Genomic DNA, 20,521 nt, shown 5'->3' with positions numbered 1-20,521 from the left:
AGGTTCTGTAGTAATTATGGTAATTTGCAGCTTCTCTCTTTTATTTCTTGGTCAGTGCTGTAGGTTTTTCAAATTTTTTTTTTTTAATTTTATCAAAAACACAGCATTTAGTTTCACTGATTTTCTCTATTGCTTTTGTTTCTAATTTTATTCAGCTCAGCTCTGATCCTTTTCGCTTTCTTCTTTCTGCTGGCACAGGGTTTAATTTGCTCCTCTTTTCCTGTTTTTATAAAGTGGAAGCTTAGATGATTGTATAGTAGGGACTGTTTGGATCCCGTGCCAATTTCAATTCATATGTTGAAATCTTAATCCCCAAAGTGCTCATTTCAGAGGTGGGGCTTTGGGGAGGTAATTAGGGTTAGATGAGGTCAGGAGGGTGGGGCCCTCATGATGTGGTTAGTGCCCTTATAAAAAGAGGACATAGGGAGTCTCTCTAAGAACCTGCCCATGCTGCCTTCCCATCTCAGTCTTCCAGCCTATGAGAAATACATGCTTGTTGAAGCCACCTGTCTGTGATTTGTTAAAGCAACCCAAGCTGACTGAGATAGTGTGACATCTTTTTTCTTTTTTAATTTAAGCACTTAGTTCTATAAATTTCCCCTAAGCTGCTTTAGGTGTATTCTGCAAATTTTGGTATGTTGACTTTTTATTGCATTCAGTTCAAAATATTTTCTTATTATCTTTAGACTATATATATGCATATGTATATACATATACAGTCTATGTATATACAGTCTATGTATATGTATATACATATGCATATATATAGTCTAAAGATAATTATCTTTAGATATATACATATATATAGTCTAAAGTTTTAAGATTTTTTTGGCATCTATTATTGACTTTTTTAAAAAAATATTTATTTTTAAGCAATCTCCGCACCCAATCCAGGGCTTGAACCCACAACCCTGAGATCAAGAGTAGCATGCTCCACCCACAGAGCCAGCCAGGAGCCCCTATTATTGACTTTTATTTTATTTTGTTATGGTCAAGAAACATTTAATATGATTTCAATTTTTAAAAAAATATCTAAAAGTTTATTTTATGGTTCAGAATATGGAACATATTGATGAGATTGTAACTTTTCTGGTTGTCCAAGGAAGAATAGTTATTACTTGGTCATGAAAGCATGCTAGCTAATTAACCTTTTCACTTTGCCTGAAACACATCATGTAAGTAGCCCCAAACAAATCATTGTAATACATTCATATGTTTTAATCTCTCTATTATATTCTTTCTCACAAGTCAAAAATTTTCAGATTCAGCAAAAACCAAGAACAATGTATGTTTTCTTTCTAAGAGGGAGCTTAAGACAATTGATCCAAAAAAAAGTTTTAAGATAAAGGATGTACAGATAAATCAGGCTAATAAAAACAAAAATACAGCAAGAATTACATTACATTATTATTTAAAATAGAATCCAACACAAACACATTTAATGGGACCTAGAAAATATGCTCATTATTAACTTTGATGTATTGAACAGAGCATCAAAATATAGAGAGCCAAAACTGACAAAAACTTAATGAGAATGTGAATGTTTAATATCCCTCCAAATATCTGACAGGTTAAATAGACAAGACATCTCAAGGATATAGAGCAGATGTTGGCCAACTTCTGTAAGGACCCAGGGAGAACCTATTTAGGTACTGTGAACCACTTGCAACCTCTGTCACAAATCCTACTTTGTTGTTTCACAACCCTTTAAAGTTGTAAATACCATTCCTCCTTGTGGAATGTACAATAATAATATCTAATAGGCCACAGGTTGGATTTGGCTGTGGGCCATGGTTTGCCAACCCCCAAAATGGAAAATCCAACAATATATTTAATAAGGCAATATAATGAATTAAAGTAGACTTCAAACTTTGTACCTCACACGTTTTTTCTATGCTTATACAGTGAGAGTTGTTTTGGTGGTGAGTTTAGAAACCCTCTTGAATTAGCTTAAGTGGTGAAGGAGCCATAATTAGGTGCCACAGAGTTCTCTGTTAGAAGCTATAATCCTGCTGGCTTCTGGTTCCCACCCAGGACCCTGCGACTATGACAAAGCGGACAGGTCTCAAACCCCGTGGATTATCAGAAAAAGCATTATCAGAAAAAGGGGTTGTTGGGGCCTGGGTGTCTCAGGCGTTAAGCGGCTGCCTTTGACTCAGGTCATGATCCCAAGGTCCTCCTATCGAGCCCCTCATCAGGTTCCCTGCTCCTCGGGAAGCCTGCTTCTCCCTCTCCTTCTGCCCCTCCCCCTGCTTGTGTTCGTGCTCTCCCTGTCTCTGTCTCTGTCAAATAAATAAATAAAATCTTAAAACGGAGAAAAGGAAAAGGGGTTATCAACCGAGCAGAACCTGTGACGTGACAGCCTTTAGAGAACCAGTGTGTGTGAGCACACACAGGGCTCACACAACTGCTCATTTCTCCGAGGATGGGACCTCCTAGTGTGATCTCATTTCTCTACTGCTCTTCAAGTTGTGGATCGCAACCTAGTCATGAGAATAAAATCAATTTAGTGTGTTGCTCGGCACTTGAAGAAATGAAATAGAATAGCACAAAAAAATCAGAACATCTTACATGTACTGTTAAGTATGGGTTTGAGATTTTTCTATTGTTTTATACAGAATTAAATAGTAGGCATTTACAAAATACTCAATTCCCAGGTACAACCACTACTGCAAAGGATCCCAGATCCCTTCTAGCTATGATGAAAGCCACCCATCCCTTCTCTCAATCAGGCTTGATTTGACCCACTTGTACCTCCCTACCTTCCTATAGCATATGTACTAAATTACCAATTCACCCACTCCCCCCCCCCCAAACACATTCCAAAAAGGGGGCTGTCTGCAGGCATAAAAACATGACACCAGGCTTTAATTTTCTAACTGTATGAAGTTTTGGCGTGAAAGTTACGCTGTCTCGGGAGATCACTAAGAGGGAGATCATTCATCTTTTTCTGTGTACTGCACAATTTTAAGTAACTTTAGTGGTATCTACTCTTTGAAAGTTTGAAAAGACTCAGCTACAGAGCTAAATATACAGAGAGAATACATACCTGTTTCATTGGCAGATTTTTTCAAAATGACAATTTTAACTCTTCCAAGGTTATTGTTCTATTCAGTTTTGCTACTTCTTTTTGCACTAATTTTGTTCATTTATGTAAAGTCATTTATTTTGTCTAATTTTTCAAATATATTATTAATTTGTAGATCTTCTTTTATACTTACTGAATTTTTTCTGTATCTATCTCCTTCTTATATTTAATGTTATATGTTTATTTCTCTAACTACACTTGCCAGAGGTGTGTCTATTTCATTGTTGATTGTTGTTTTCAGAGAACTAGGTCTTAAATTTATTTAGTTTTATAATTTTTAAGTTTTAAAATGCATTTATTTTAGCTCTTATTCTCCCTCTGCTTTCTTTAAATTAAAATAATTTTTTTACCAATTTATTGAAAATTCTTGATTTATTTTAATGTTTTCCAAATTAATAATGAAATCATTTCGAGTGACTAATTTACTTGAATGCAGTTTTGGCCTTATTTCATAACTGGAGTGTTTTAAATGTTTATTGACTCTCTTTACTTGAAACTTCTATTTTTAATTTCTAAATTATTGTGCTTTGACAATAGAATGTGACCTATCTGATGTTGGCTTTTTGAAATTAAATTATTTTTCTATTTCTGATTAACATATGATTGATTTTTGTAGATATTTTAGTAAACTCTTCTGAAGACATCTGGGTAGCTTGAACCCCTTTCTTTGAGAATTGTCTTCCCTCTCCCCAGAGTGGGTTTTGGCAATAAGTGACACCCCCACACCATACCACCCCACCTTCTCAGTAGCTAAATAAACATGACCCAAGAGGAGCCAATAACATTTTTCCCTCAGGAATTGGGAGTTGAGGTTCAGTCATGATAGGGATCTTTGCTGGTTGTTCCAACAGTGGGGAACTCATACTCCACCTTGTGTGTAGAAAATTAATTTTGGGAGTGGGGGACAACTGAGTGAATTATTGGCTCTTGGCAGCTTTCCAGCTTCCTGCTTCCTGTTTTATTTTTGTCTTGAAGCCTGACTGTACTTCAGCCTTTGCTTCCAAGAGGTACTTCTGTTTTCTATAGTAAACTCCTGTTCTTGGTTTCAGGTAGTATGAGTCGATTTCTTTTACTCATGTAAACAAGGTATGAAGGTTTGCTCTGTTTGGATGTAAAACTGAACTCAGTTTCTCTTTGTTCCCTTAGCAAAGGTTTATCCCGCTCTGTGGGGGAGAGCAGCTCCCTTAGAGAAGTAAACATTTTAACTCCCTTTCAGGCAGTGGAAATCGGAGAGCTATATCTAAACACTGGGTTCTCTTTGTCCATGAGAAAAGAAAACTGCTCATTTTTTCTTGACATTCAGCGCTTTTCCTCATTTAGAATCAAGGGCTGAAATGAAAGAAAAAAAACAGGGATTTTTGGTGTGGAAAGGAGCTTGGCTTCAGAACTGGAGGAGACTGGAGGGAAATATTGAAGCTAATTGAGGATTCTGGAAATGGAGCCATTTTCCAGGAAGCAGCAGGTGAGTGGGCAAGAGAAGGGTCTCTGCAGGAGGCAGCCTTTGGCCTCCTGGAGCTATGTTGTCACTGACTCCTTACTGACCACCGACCTCTGTTCTTAATCACTGGCCTGAACAAACCTTTATTCTCTTATTTCTTTTCGCTTCCACTTTTACTCCCGCTTCCCTAACCTTCATAGGCAAGCTTTCTAATACATTCAAGATGTTATGTATTCTTTAATTTGTTCCTGTGAAAATATTTACTGTGGTTTTATGTGCATGAACTTTGAGATATGACCACATACCATATAACTCATCATTTTGAAAGACAACCCAGTAACCCAGTTGTGCCTTAAAATACCTCCATTTTGACCTCAGTTACTTACTTTCTCATTGATCCAGTTTTTCTTTCCAGCTTATCTCAACTCAGGCAAAGGACCTGGCAGGCAAAGCATCCTAAGATGGAGACTGAAACTACCCTTCAGGACAATAACAACTGTCCTGACTCCAGCAAGACCGAGTGTGATTGACCCCAAGAAAACGATCAACCTGACCTCTACTGGCCACCTGCCACCCACCAACATTTGCCCCACATTTTCCTTATATAAACCTGGAAGTATTTTCAGCTCTTGGAGTCAGTCCGTTGTCTTCCCGGTGTTGGTCTCACTGAAATGAATTCCTTTTTGGTTTCACGGCCACTCGTTTGTGAACTGCGAATGGCCCACCCTCGTCTTTTTGGGACCCTCAGAGCCAAGTGGTTACAATTTTAAGTGTACAATTAGTGGTTTTTAACATATTCACTGCATTGTGCAACCCTCGCCACTATTGTGCAGGTATTATTAATTTACATAAAGGTATTTTTTGTTGTCATTCTGTTTCTATTTTTGTCAATTGCCATTTTTAAAAAATCCATCCGTGCTGCTGCGCCCACTCTGGTTCACTGCTGCAGAGTATCCCAGAGTGTGTACCCACCACAGTTTTAACCATTCCCTTAATCTTATCCATTAATCTTAAAAATAAAGCTGCCACTTATTTTACCGGCAAAAGATGGGATTTATTCGGGAATGGCAGAGAACTGCAAGCCCGGACAAGCAAGCTATGGCAAAACCATAGGCTAGGTGACAGAACCGAGGAGGAGAAAGCACTTTCAAAGAGGAGAGGGGACACTGGATGGGCTGTTGTAAACAAAAGGCCCATTGGAGTAAACTGGGAGTTGGGAGTGTGGTGGTTTCCCATTGGCTGAGTTGTGACTGTCTGTCATTGGCTGGGCGGTTGCCAGGGGAAGAGGAAAATTCCCTTCCTCCTGCTGGAAGAGTCAAGTAGTATCCACATGCAAGGTCCATCTCTTCCTGCTGGATTTGATGTTGACAAGGAGTGGTACGACATGAGGGCTCCCTCTGCCAAACCTCCCGACTCCATTTCCAGTGAGGTTTCCCTTCATTAACTTTCATGCCTCTGTAATGGACATCTAGTTATCTCCAGATCCCCACTCTAATAACCAATACTGCAGCGAGCATTCTACATGTGCCCTTGTGACCAGTGTGAGAATTGCTCTTCTGGAGGGTTATTGCTGGGTACAGGCTAGGGGGCCATCCGATTTGAGGAAGTGCCACCAGATGAGTCCCTGGGATGGCCGCACCCAGCCACACTCCCGCTACGGTGCCCACATCTCCATTGGCTCTCATTGTTATCTTCAGCTTTCTACTTTATGCCAATCTAGCAAGTATAAAGGGATGTATTCTTGTTTTGTCTTGTTTCTGTCATTACCACAAAGACTGCACACAGCTTCATACGTGTACCAGCCTTTTGGGCTTCCCCTTCTTGAATTGCCTGTTTTGCTGTCGTTGCTCTTGTTTGGGTTTGTACCTCCCTTTTTCTCGATCGGAGTTCTTGGTTTTTTTTTTCTTTTCTTTTTTTTCTTTCCCTGCATACTCTAAATTTTTGACCATGTTTGGTTTAAGATACTGTAAATATCCTTTCCCAATCTGATCTCACTGTTTTTTCCATGGTCTCTCATTTTCCATGGGGTTAGAAAATTCAAATGACCTGTACCCAGAGCCAGGGCCAGTCAACTGCCCAGCGTTCACACCAGTGGAAATCTCACACCCCCCTCACCAGCCAGCTACAAGGTGGGAGAGAGCTGCCTTGCCCCTTCCACTGATATCTGCTCTGTCACCATCTGGCATCACTGTGACAACTTCTAGTACTGCTCCCTCACCCCCATGCCTTCCAGCAGCCATAAAACCACAGGTGGCCTGGACACCTAATGAGGTACTGAAGGAAGAAGCCCTTCCTTCAGGGTGTGTGGCAGTGGGGGTGGGAAAAGGGCAGAGAGCGAAGCCTGTGGGAGAATTTTGAGGCAGTACAGTAGGCACAAACACTCCATTAGGCTTTGAAATACAGAAGGCCTTAGTGAAGGTAAAAAGTAGTATAAAGAGTAGGTTTATAGGTCAAAGATCCTCAGGAAAAATGAGGAGTTGGGGACTACTGAGCATTTACCAGGGGCAGGAAGGGAACTGATAACCTACTGTAAGTCAGCAAAGGAGGACCCTGGGTCTCAGCCCATAGGTCCCCTTAAGCTAAGGCTTAAATTAGACTCAGAACCTTGAGTAAAATGTACCAGTTGAGTGACAGATTCTAGACCAAAATGGCTTGGCTGGAAATGAAAACAAAAACAACAACAACAACAAAAACACAAAACAACAACAACAAAAAACAAAGCCAAATATTTGAGAATGCTGAGATACAGTCTAATAATCATGCCAAATTACAATAACAAAATTCTGTACTTTGTTCCCACCCCTGTTGTTAAGGTTTAAGCCCTAAGAGTTGGAGTCTGGTGATTGCCACGGGGGCAGATATGGTAGGAACCTGAAATGAGAGGAAACCCAAGCCCCAAAGCCTTGCTTTAGGCATTTGTCACCATGCAACACTGCTGGACAAAGGTGGAGGGGGCCTTCCTTCTCAAAACTCCTTGCATGAGGGCTGAAAGGCAGCACAAGTGGATGTTTACAAAAAGGAAAGACCCCTTTTGCGACCTCTCCAGTCTATGTTTCCTATTCATAACCTGAGACTAAGAAGTTTTAGTGGGAAACAGAGCTTAGACTACTCTTGCTGCCAACATAAATAAATAAATAAATAAATAACTAGATAAGAAGGTATGGTCCAACTCCAACTGTTTAGGTAACTGGTAAAGTTATTCATAGAACTGCCTGGTCCAGCATGACAAGATTGCAACCACTCTATTGGGTTTTGGCACGCAAGTTGACCAAAAATAACCTTGACAGGCGACTCACTAAGGCTCCATGTGTTGTGTTGCCAGGACAAAAAAAAAAAAAAAAAAAAGAGTCTGTTAAGTGGAGGCTTGCGGTTGACTTAACATCTAGTCTCTGCTTACATTGTACCTATCTGAAACTGAGAACTGCTCTGAAAGAACAAGAGCCAAGGATCAGAGAGACAGACTGTTCAAGACATCATACAAATTCCTGAATTCAGCCATGACGGCAACTACTGTTCATTCTGGTTACTTTCATTTCTTCCTTAAGACAGCTAAAGCTGGATTTCTACAATGGGCAACCAAAATGTTCTGATAAGTTTAAGAGGTGTCAATACTGGAAAGGAGAGTAAAATTTTTGCTAATTACATGACCTACCTAGAAAACCCCAATGAACCAGCTGAAAACTTACTCAGACAAGCACGAGAAAAGATGATTTGCTTTCATTAAATGATGTTGGGATATTAGATCGTAACCTCATATTGAAATAAATTACAAAAAGACAATTATTTTATTAATCCAAAAAAGAAATAGAAGAACATATAGTCAAATAGTTATCTGATTTAGGAGTTGAAAGAGACTTTCTTGCATTCAAGGAAAAGTAGAAAACAAGCAAACAAAAAAGAGAGAGACCTGTAAAAACTCTTCTGTTTTAATAATAGTAAATAACATGCATGGAATGAAAAATTCAAAGATAGGAAAGTTGAGGGGAGAATCAGGTTGGGAACTTCCAGGGGCCAATTCTGGGAGTGGGGAAGATGATTAATTAGACATATGGATATTTGTAGGAACTACTCTCTCTGTCCAAATGAATTAGAAACAGATTATACATGGGTAAAACTTAGCTTAATCATAAAGTTAGAGACATATATTTGAGACCAATCAACATGGTGATGATAGTTAAATCTACTAGAATAGATGGGATCACCTAGGAATGAGAAAAGAAGTGGTCTAGAACCTTGTAGAATACCGATATTCAAGGAACATGGAAAAAGAAAAGTCCAGATAGACTCTTAGTTACTTTAGGACAGGAAATATTCCAAGCCTGCCTTCTCTCATGGCCAAGATAATACCTAGCACTGTCCAGGTTATGTATTGTATGTTCAATACACAGCTTCGTGATTGTTTCCGTTTGTTTCTTAAACTTAACTAACCTAAATTTAATTAAATGTCAATTCATATAAGCCAAAATTCTGTAGGTGTGAAAATGTATTTCTTAGTACTCCTGTCCCTTAACCACTATTTTCCCTCCCTGGAATCAGTGACTATCAACACTTTCTTGTGTACCTTTCAGAGATAGTTTATGTGTATACAAGCAAATAAGAATTATATTTTCTTCCTTTTTAAAATTTTTCTGGTTTCAACCCTCTGTCTTTTTAAAAATTTTACTTACTTGAGAGAGAGAGAGAGAGAAAACGAGTGGGGGAAGGGCAGAAGGAGAGGGAGAAATAGGCTCCCCACTGAGCAGGGAGCCTGATACAGGGCTCGATCCCAGGACCCTGGGATCATGACATGAGCCCAAGACAGCCATTTAACCAACTGAGCCCCAGGATGCCCCTCAACTCTCTCTTTTTAATTGACACAATATTTTAAAGACTTGTCCTGTTAAGAATAAAGAGCTTTTTCATTCTTTCTATGACTGCATAGCATTTCAATTTATAGTTTACCATAATTTATTTAACCAGATCCTTTGATAGCTATATAGGTTATTCACAATCTTTTGATGAAACTAATAATGCTGAAATAGAAAATTTTGCATGTCATTTGATGGGTGGTGGTTTTCAAATGGTCAGCTTGGTTAGGCTGAACCATGGGCTTCACAATTCCCTTGTCTATATGTTTCCTATAAGGTGGGCCATAGGAGACATTTTTGCCACATTAGATTGGAGGGCGGAAGTGAAGGTGCAGCCATATTGTTTTTTCCTTGGAAGATCAGGGCCCTTCACTCTCAAAAGTGGTTGCTTAGCTGTTAGCTCACCTCCTTAGAAAGGAGCCGCCAGCTGTACCCACACTAACTTAAGAAAAAACTCTGCTATGTTTCCTTATCTGTTTTTACAGCTTGCTTCTCTGGATTTAAGTGTGTAACCCCTTTGGAATTTGTCCATGTGTTTATCAAGTACTTTCAAGACCATTTGTCAAATACTCTGTTTTTCCCCCACTGATATAATGTCATCCTCATCATATTATGTGTTTAGGTCTATTTCTGGACTTTCTCATCCTTTCTACTGATTTGCGTGTAATGCATTATTTACTGAAATACATAATATTTAAACATATCTGGTTGGTCCAATCCCTTTTATTTACTCTTTTCAGAATTTTACTGGCAAATCTTAATTCATTTTTTATACAAAATTTAGACTTAATTTCACTAATTTGAAAATCCATTTAAAATTTTTATTAGAATTAAATGTACAGATCACTTTATTTTTTTTAAAGATTTTATTTACTTATTTGACAGAGATCACAAGTAGGCAGAGAGGCAGGCAGAGAGAGAGAGGAGGAAGCAGGCTCCCGCTGAGCAGAGCCCAATGTGGGGCTCAATCCCAGGATCCTGAGATCATGACCTGAGCTGAAGGCAGAGGCTTTAACCCACTGAGCCACCCAGGCGTCCTGTATAGATCAATTTAGAGAGACTTGATAACTTCATGATATTGAGTCTTCCAAGTTAAGAACACAGTGTACTTTCCACTTAATCTTTTTTTCTTATGTGTCCAAAAGTAAATTTTTAAAAAATTTTGTAGGAACTGAATATTTATTAGTATGTTTATTTCTAGCTATTTTACCTCTTTGTGAAATCACTGAAATATGTGTTTTCTTCCATTATATTTTCTAATTGGCTATAATTTATACATTTCTTTTCCTTTGGCCTTTAAAGTGGAACATACCTAAATTATTGCAGACTGGTTATTATTGACTCTTTTTCCTCCTCTCTCTGCTCTGAGTGAGTCCCCTAGGCAGTCTTAAAAACAGTAAATTAAATACTGCATCTCTCTTGCAAATTTTTCTCTTAGCCACTCAGTTCCAAAATTCCTCAGCTAGGTCACAGATGGTGTCCCTCTCTGCTGGTATTTTAGTCAAATCAAGGTTATTGTTTATGCTTTTTTTTTTCTCCTTTCAGGCCAAATAGTGAAGATATTTTTGGTTAAAATCGGAGTTTGATCTCATCAAGTCTCCAAACTGAGCACTCAGGATGCTGGCCAGCACTGCTGTTATCTGTTCTGAGGACCCCAATGGTGTGGATAATTGTGCAAGCCTGTAGAAATTGCTAAGGTCATGTTTTTATACCCTCTTGTAAACTGGTACTACTTTGCAGTGCTGAGAGTATAAAAATCATTCTGCTTCCATCACATTAATTAATTAGAAATGATTAGAACAGCAAGCGATGTTTGAGATTGCACATCTAGTGTAAAGCTTTCATTTTACACATGAAGAAGGCCAGAGTAAAGAAACTATAGTTAAAACTCTTCACAGTGTAGGGATAGAGGGAACGTACTTAAATATCATAAAAGCCATATACAAAAAGCCCACAATGAATATCATTCTCAACAGAAAAAACTGAGAGCTTTTCCCCTAAGGTCAGGGACACGACAATGATGTCCACTTTCACCACTGTTGTTCAACACAGTACTAGAAGTCCTGGTCTCAGCAACCAGACAACAAAAAGAAATAAATGGCATCCAAATCATCAAAGAAGAAGCCAAACTCTCACTCTTTACAGATGACATGATACTCTTTATGGGAAACCCAAAGACTCCACTCTAAAATTGCTAGTACTTATACAGGAATTCAGCAAAGTGGCAGGATATAAAATCAATGCATAGAAATTGGTCACATTTCTATACACTAACAATGAGACAGAAGAAAGAGAAATTCAGGAATTGATCCCATTTGCAATGACACCTCAAATCACAAGATCCCTAGGAATAAACTTAACCAAAGAGGCAAAGGATCTGTACTCATAGAACACTATGAAAAAAAAATTGAGGAAGACAAAGAAATGGAAAAACATTTCATGCTCATAGATTGGAAGAACAAATACTATTAAAAGGTCTATGTTACCTAGAGCAATCTATACATTCAGTGCAATCCCTATCAAAATACCATCAGCATTTTTCACAAAGCTGAACAAATAGTCCAAAAATTTGTATGGAAAAAGGAAAGACCTCAAATAGCCAGAAGAGGGTTGAAAAAGAAAACCGAAGCGAGTGGCATCACAATCCCAGACTTCAAATTCTATCACAAAACTGTAATCATCAAGACAGTATGGTACTGGCACAGAAATAAACAAATGGATCAATAGAACAGAATAGATAACTCAGAAATAGAACCTTAACTCTATGGTCTTAACTCTTTTGACAAAGCAGAAAAGAATTCCAATGGATAAAAGACAGTCTCTTCAACAAATGGTGTTGGAAAAATTGGACAGCCAAATGCAGAAGAATGAAATTGCACTATTTTCTTATAACATACACAAAAATAGACTCAAAATGGAAGAAAGACATAAATGTGAATCAGAAATCCATCAAAATCCCAGAGAACAAAGGCAGCAACCTCTCTGACCTTGGCGGCAGCAAATTCTTGCTAGACATGTCTCCAAAGCCAAGGGAAACAAAGGCAAAATTGAACTATTGGGATTTCATCAAGATTAAAAATTTTGGAAAGCAAAAAAGACAGTTGACAAAACCAAGACAGCTGACAGAATGGGAGATGATATTTGCAAATGTCTTACCAGATAAAGGGCTGGTATCCAAAATCTATAAAGAACTTATTAAACTCAACACCCAAAGAACAAATAATCCAATCAAGAAATGGGCAGAAGACATGAACAGACACTTCTCCAAAAAAGACATCCAAATGGCCAACAGACACATGAAAAAATGCTCATCATCACTCAGCATCAAATCAAATCAAAACCACAGTGAGATACCAACTCACACCAGTCAGAATGAGTAAAATTAACAAATCAGGAAATGACAGATGTTGGCAAGGGTGTGGAAAAAGGAGAACCCTCTTACACTGTTGGTGGGAATGCGAGCTGGTATAAACAGTATGGAGGGAATCAGTATGGAGGTTCCTCAAAAAGTTGAAAATAGAACCACCCTACTACCAAGCAACTGCTCTACTAGGGATTTACCCCAAAGATAGTGATCCGAAGGGGCACCTGCACCCCAAACTATGAAAAGAGCCCAGATATCCATTGACAGATGAATGGGATCAAGTAGAGTTGGTATACACACACACACACACACACACACACACACACACACAATGGAATAATATGCAGCAGTAAAAAAAAATGAAATCTTGCCATTTGCAACGACGTGGACGGAACTAGAGGATATTATGCTAAGCAAAAGAAGGCAATTAGAGAAAGACAATTATCATATGGGAAAACCAGAAGGTGAAGGCCTTCTCTGGCTCAGCTGCTGGAGCATGCAATTCTTGATCTCAGGGATGTAAGTTCAAGCCCCATGTTCAGTGTAGAGATTACTTAAAAATAAAATCTTAATAAAATAGGTGGAGAAGAAAGAGAGAAAGGAACAGAAGCAATATTTGAAAAATAGTGACTGAGAATTGTTCCAAATTAATGTCAGACCCCAAAACACAGATCTAGGAAGCTCAGAGAACACCAAGCCAGTTAAAATTAAAAAAAAAAAAAATACATCTGTGAATATCATATTCAAAATTCAGAAAGACAAAACTAAAGAAAAAGTCTTAAAAGAAGGTACAGGAAAAAAAAAATCTTACCTATACAAAAGCAAAGATAAGAATTATATCTGGGAACGCCTGGGTGGCTCAGTCAGTTAAGCAGCTGCCTTTGGCTCAGGTCATGATCTCAGGGTCTTGAGATCAAGCCCCACATAAGGCTCTCTACTCGACAAGGAGCCTGCTTCTCCCTCTCCCTTCGCCTGCCACTCAGCCTACTTGTGCACTCTTTCTCTGTCAAATAAATAAATAAAATCTTTAAAAAGCAACAACAATGAATTATATTTGACTTTGCAATAATCCTTCAAGCAAAAGAGAGCACAGCTAAATATTTATGTGTTGAGAAAAGAAAACCCACCAACTTAGTATAATTTATCCTACCAAATTATCCTTCAAAAAAGAGAGAAAAATACTGTCTCAGATAAACAAACATTGGAGGAATTTATTGTCAGTTTGTTGTCAATAGTGCCTTGCAATAAATGTTTAAAAAAAATTTTAAGAGGGAAGGAAAATGACATAGGTCAGCAAGTCAGGTCTACATGAAGAAAAAAAAAAAAGGACATGAGAGAAGGAATACGTGATGGTAAAATGAAACCTTTTTCTTAATTGATCTGATAACAATCTGTTCAAAATAATAATACCAACAATGTATTCATTATGTATGTTTATATTATAATATAAACCTCCTTTATCAGAAGTAGACAGGTAAAATAGGCAAAAAATCAGTAAAGACATAGGTGAACTCAACAACACCATCCATCAACTACATATGACTGACGTCAATAGATCACTTCGTCTAATCACACATTCTTCTCAAGTTCTCATGGAACACCCAGGAGGATAGATCACATTATGAGCCATAAAACACATCTCAATACATTTAAAGATTAATTTATTTATTTGGGGTGGGGAGGGAGGTACAGAGGGAAAGGGAGAGAGAAACTTAAGCAGTAAACGTGGAGCCTCGATCTCACGATACTGATCACAACTTGAGCCAAAACCAAGAGTCATATGTCTAAACCGCTGCACCCCACACCTTTACACACTTAACAGAAATCATACAATGTCTGCTCTCAGACCACAATGGATCCAAATAAGAAATCAATAATAGAAAGATACCTGGAAAATCCCCCAACTACTTGGAGATTAAACAACACACTTCTAAATAACCTATGGGTTGAAGAAAAAAGCTCAAGAGAATTTTAAAAATTTGAACTAAATGAAACTGAAAATACAACTTATTAAAATTGTAAGATACAGTGAAAGTGCTGTTTAAAAGGAAATTTATATTGTGGAATGGATTTATTAGAAAAGAAAAAACTCTAATATCAATTATCTAAGCTTTCTCTTAAGAAACCATAAAAAGAAGAGCAAATCCAATCCAAAGTAAGCAGAAGAAAACAAATAATAAAAATTAGAGCAGAGGGACACCTGGGTGGCTCAGTTGGTTAAGCGGCTGCCTTTGGCTCAGGTTATGATCCCAGTGTCCTGGGATCGAGTCCCACATAGGGCTCCTTGCTCTGCGGGGAGCCTGCTTCTCCCTCTGACTCTGCCTGCCACTCTGTCTGCCTGTGCTCGCTGTCACTCTCTCTGACAAATAAATAAATAAAATCTTTAAAAAAAAATTAGAGCAGAAATCAAAGAAACTGAGAAAAGGAAATCAGTACATAAAATCAATGAAACTAAAGCTGTTTTTTTTTAAAAGATCAATAAAGTTGAAGACCTTCTAACCAGACTAAGAAAACAAGAGAGAATACAAATTACTAACATCAGAAATAAATGAGAAAACATTACTACATACCCCATGGGCATTAAAAGGTTAATAAAGTAATATTATTAACAAGCTTAGGCTCACAAGTTTGATAACCTAGATGAAATGAACCTTGAAAGACACAATACACCAAAACTCACAGAAAAAGAAAGAAATGATCTGAATAGGCCTATATTGACTAATGAAATCTAATGAATAATTAATAACCCCTCAAACATAAAGCACCAGGCCTACATGAGTTCGCTGGTGAATTCTACCAAACATTTAAGGAAGAAATTATAAAATTTTTCTGTAATCTCTTTCAGAGGATAGAAGCAGAGGGAATACTTCCTGGCTCATTCTATGAGACCAGAATTACCCAAGTACCAAAACCAGACAAACACATTATAAGAAAAGAAAACTACAGATCAATATCCCTCATGAGCATATATACAAAAATCCTCAAAAAATTTTAGCAAATCAAATCTAACAATGTATGAAAAGACTTATGTACCACAACTAAGTGGGATTTATCCCAAGTATTGAATGCTCATAGGCGCAGAAAAGCATTTAATAAAATCCTATACTCATTCATAATGAAAATTCTCAGCAAACTAGGAATAGAAGAAAACATTCTCAACTTGATAAAGAATACTTACAAAGACCCTATAGCTAACATCATACTTAAGTGAGAAACTCAAAAATTTCCCTCTAAGATCAGAAGCAAGGCAAAGATTTCAACTCTCACCACTGCTTTTCTTTTTTCTTTCTTTCTTCTACTTCTTTTTTTAGATTTACTTTCTTATCTGAGAGAGACAGAGCACACGTGCAAACGGGTCTTGGGAGGTGAGAAAGAGAGAGCACACGTGCAAGCCGGTCTTGGGAGGTGAGAGAGGAGAGAGTCTTAACCCACTCTGCACTGATCAAGGAGCCTAACGAGGTGCTCGATCTCACAACCTGAGGTCCCAACCCGAGTCGAAACCAAGAGTTGGACACTTAATCAACTGTGCCACCCAGGTGTCCCTCACCGCTGCTTTTCAACATTATACTGAAAGTCTTAGACAAGAGAAAGAAATAAAAGTTTTACCAATTTGGATGAAGAAATAAAACTCTGTTTGTAGGTGACATGATCATCTATGTAGAAAATAGATGAAAGAAACAACTAAAAAAACTCCTGGAACTAATTGACGATTCTAGCAAGGTTGCTGGATACAAGCTTACTCTTTCCTACATACCAGCAATGAACAACTGGAACTCGAAATAAGTAACACAATACCATTTACATTAGCACTCTCAAAATGAAATACTTAGTTATAAGCCTAACAAAATATATATAAGATATCTATGAGGCAAATTACAGAACTCTGAGGAAAGATATTAAAGGTAAACTAAAAAAAGAGATATTCTATGTTCATGGGTAGGAAAACTCAATATTGTCATGATGTCAATTCTTTCTAATTTGATCTATAGATTCAATCCAATCCCAATCAGGATCCTAGGATGTAATTTTGTGGATATCAACAAATTTCAATTTTATGTAGAGAGGTAAAAGACCCAGAATAGCCAACTCAATTTTTTTTTAAAGATTTTTTTAAGTTTAACTCTCTCTAACAGAGAACTCCGCACTCTGCTCACTTTTGACAGAGATCACAAGTAGGCAGAGAGGCTGGCAGAGAGAAAGGGGGAGGCAGGCTCCCTGCAAAGAAGAGAGCCCAATGAGGGGTTCCATCCCAGGACCCTGGGATCATGACCTGAGCCGAAGGCAGAGGCTTTAACCCACTGAGCCACCCAGGGGCCCCCAACTCAATCTTGAAAGAGAACCCATTGGGAGGACTGACATTCCTGGACTTCAAGTCGTAGTAATCAGGACAGTGTGATGTTGTTGAAAGAATAAATAAGTAGTTCAGAGGCATAGAACAGAGACCCTAGAAATAGACTCATATGAATATAGTGAAGTGATCTTTGACAAAGGAGAAAAGGCAATACAACGGAGCAAAAATAGTCTCTTCCAAAAAAAAGGTGCTAGAGCAAACAGACACCTACATGCAAAAAAAAGTGAATTTAGACACAGATCTCATAGCCTTCACAAAAATTAACTCAAAAGGGATCATAAACCTAAAGGTATATTTTAAAAGAATCAAAGTCCCAGGAGAAAACCTAGATGACCTCGGGTGCAGTGATGACTTTTTACATAAAACACCAAAGACATCAGTGATGAGAGAAATAAACACTCTGAAGCAGGACTTCATTAAAGTTAAAAACTTCTGCTCTGTGAAGGACAATGTAAAGACAATGAGAACACAGTCCACAAACTGAGAGAAAATATTTGCAAAAGAAACATGTGATAAAGAACTGTTATCCAAAATATACAAGGAACTCTTAAAACTCAACAGTAAGTAAATGAACAATCCAATGGAAAAAATGGACCAAAGATCTGACCATCCACCTTGACAAAGAAGATATACAGATGGCAATTAAGCATATGAAAAGATGTCCAACATCATGTGTCATTAAAGAATTACACATCCAAACAACAAGGGACCAGTACCTGCCTATTAGAATGGCCAAAATAAAAAACACTGAAAACACCAAATGCTGATAAGGATGTGGAGCAATGGCGACACTCATTCGTTGCTGGTGGGATGCGAAATGGTACAGTCACTTGGGAAAAAAACAGCATGGCAGTTTCTTACAAAACTAAACATGATCTTACCACATCACCCAATGACGGCATTCCTTGGTATTTATCCTAATGAAACTTATATCCCTAGAAAAACCTGTATCCGTTATAACAGCTTTTATTCATCATTGCCCAAACTTGAAAGCAGCCAAGATGTCCTTTAGAAGGTGAACAGATACATAAACTGTGGTCCATGTAGACAACGGAATATTATTCAGTGCTAAAAAGAAATAAGCCATCAAGCCATGTGAAGACATGTAGGAAATTTAAATGCATATTATGGTGTGAAAGAAGCCAATCTGAAAAGATTACATGCTGAATGATCCCAGCAACATGGAATTCTGGAAAAGGCAAAACTAAGGAGACATTAAAGATTAGTGGTTGCCAGAGTAAAGAGAGGACAGAGGAATGAGCAGGTAATGCAAAGAGGATTTTTAGGGCCGTGAAGCTATAACGTATGACACCAAAATGGTGGATACATATCATTACACATTTGTCAAACCCTCAGAAGGTACAGCACCAAGAGCGAACCCTAATGTAAACTCTAGACTTTGGATGATAACGATGTGCCAAGGTCAGGTTATCAATTGTAATAAATACCACAGATAGACAGCTGGGAGGATATGTGTTGCGGGGAGGGATTGGAACGATATGGGAAGTTCACACTCTGCTCACTTTTGCTGTGAACTTAGAATTGCTCTAAAAATTAAGTTTATTAATTTAAAAAAAGAAAGCATCATGGTGCCATGTAAGTTGTAGTATCAATGCCCTTGGAAACCAGTCACTCAGCATTTAAAGAAAAAGAAATTAAATATTCTAAATGTAGATGTGATAAATTCTTCAAAAACTAAAAATTATTGGGATGCCTGGATCGCCCAGTTGGTTAAACATTTGCCATCTGCTCTCTCTTTCTCCCTCTGCTTGTGCTCTCTCTGCCAAAATAAATAAGCAAAATCTTAAAAAAAAAAAAAAAAGACCTATAAATTAAATTGTTAGTTTTTCATTTTAGAAATGAGAAAACCTCCAAAGCACTTTGCAGAGCAAATTATCTTATTACAGAAGTTGGAGTATTACCACCAGAGGTTGAAAGACTTAAAAAGCCTTTGCTGAGGACGTTGCTGAATGCCTTACGAATAGAAGGTCAGAAAAGATACTGGTGCCACTTTCCAACGACTCAGTCCCTTGTTACAGTGATGACTTGGCTACCAATATGATAACTGAGTTAATAGCTCATCTGCCAAAACTGTACTTTCGCTTTACCAATGGGACAAATCTATTGACGTGGCCGGGCTTGCTGCTTTGCGTTGTATCCGTCCATCATCAGCCCCAAGGAATAATCATCAAAGACCTTTTACGGGTATACTTGGCAACAACCACAAAGAGTTAAATAAGTTGTTGCTTGGCCAGAAACACAAAGTGTTGAATAGCTTGATTGAATCTCATGGTTTATCCTGGAACGAGCCTGTTGACATTTGCGTGGAAGTGACAGAAGCCAAGGTGAATGACACTGCGGGCACCTTCACAGACCCAAGGAAGTGGCGTTAAATTGTACCAGCAGTCTTTGTATTCCTCGCAGCGCAGTTAAAAAACGAAGCAAAACAAAACCCAGTTCCACTTAGGAATGTCTCTGACAACCTGTAGAGGTTGTTAATTTCATGACAACCCAACTGCTGGACTGGGATCTTTGTAATAGTTCTGCGTGACAAAGCGACACTTGTATTGCACACTGAAGTCTGGTGGTCTCTCAGAGAAGGGCGTTTGCACAACTGTTTCAGCTGTGAGCTAGCCAAGCCCTTGGAACACCATGAAGTTCTTCACCCACTGAAAGAACAGCAGATAGACAAGTTATGATTATTCACACGTGAGTATTTGGCAGACACAGAAAACATACAAAGCGAACCTTGTATTCCAAGGAAGATAACTGATCATTTTTCTTACCAATAATAAAACCGAACTTTCAGGGGGAAATTAGAATACTATAAAAATTGAATTTACCACCACGAGTTCAACAGCTTCACAATACGTTCCTTTTTGGATAGGTGGTGATATTAATGAATTCTTTTGTATTGTATGATGTATGTCAACATTTAGAAGATCTGAATAACTCAGTAAATAAATATTTTTCTTTTTAAAAAAAGATTTATTTATTTATTTGACAGAGAGTGAGACAGCGAGAGAGGGAACACAAGCGGGGGAGTGGGAGAGGGAGAATCAGGCTTCCTGCCCAGCAGGGAGCCCCATGTGGGGCTTGATCCCAGGACCCTGGGATCATGATCCAGGCCGAAGGCAGACACTTAATGACTGAGTCACCCAGGTGCCCCAAATAAATATTTTTCAAATGAAAAGTGTTTGATGCTATAGAAATATTTATGAACAAAATATCCATTCAAAATGTCAAGTAGTTCAAGGAATTTTAATGTAACAAAGTACAAAAAGTTCATTATTATGGTTTCTGATTCCACATTGCAACTAATCATTAAATACTACCTCTTGTCAAGTTTTAGTGTAGTATCAAAAAATATCCATAATTATTTGAAAAAAGGCTATTAAAATATTTCTCCCCTTTCCAACTATCTATCTATCTG

The 20,521-nt window shown here is 38.0% G+C and overlaps 1 long non-coding RNA gene across 1 annotated transcript; it reads left to right on the top strand.

Moving 5' to 3' along the window:
* Positions 1–4,270: 4,270 nt before the first annotated feature.
* On the top strand, positions 4,271–5,396 carry LOC131820525 (uncharacterized). The gene is made up of 2 exons (XR_009349672.1): positions 4,271–4,550; positions 4,942–5,396. It is a non-coding gene; the product is annotated as an uncharacterized LOC131820525 (long non-coding RNA).
* Positions 5,397–20,521: the final 15,125 nt, after the last annotated feature.

The sequence above is a fragment of the Mustela lutreola genome, chromosome 18 (assembly GCF_030435805.1).
Source record: "Mustela lutreola isolate mMusLut2 chromosome 18, mMusLut2.pri, whole genome shotgun sequence".
In the NCBI taxonomy this organism is placed as follows: Eukaryota; Metazoa; Chordata; class Mammalia; order Carnivora; family Mustelidae; genus Mustela; species Mustela lutreola.
This window is presented reverse-complemented; position numbering and strand designations above follow the sequence as displayed.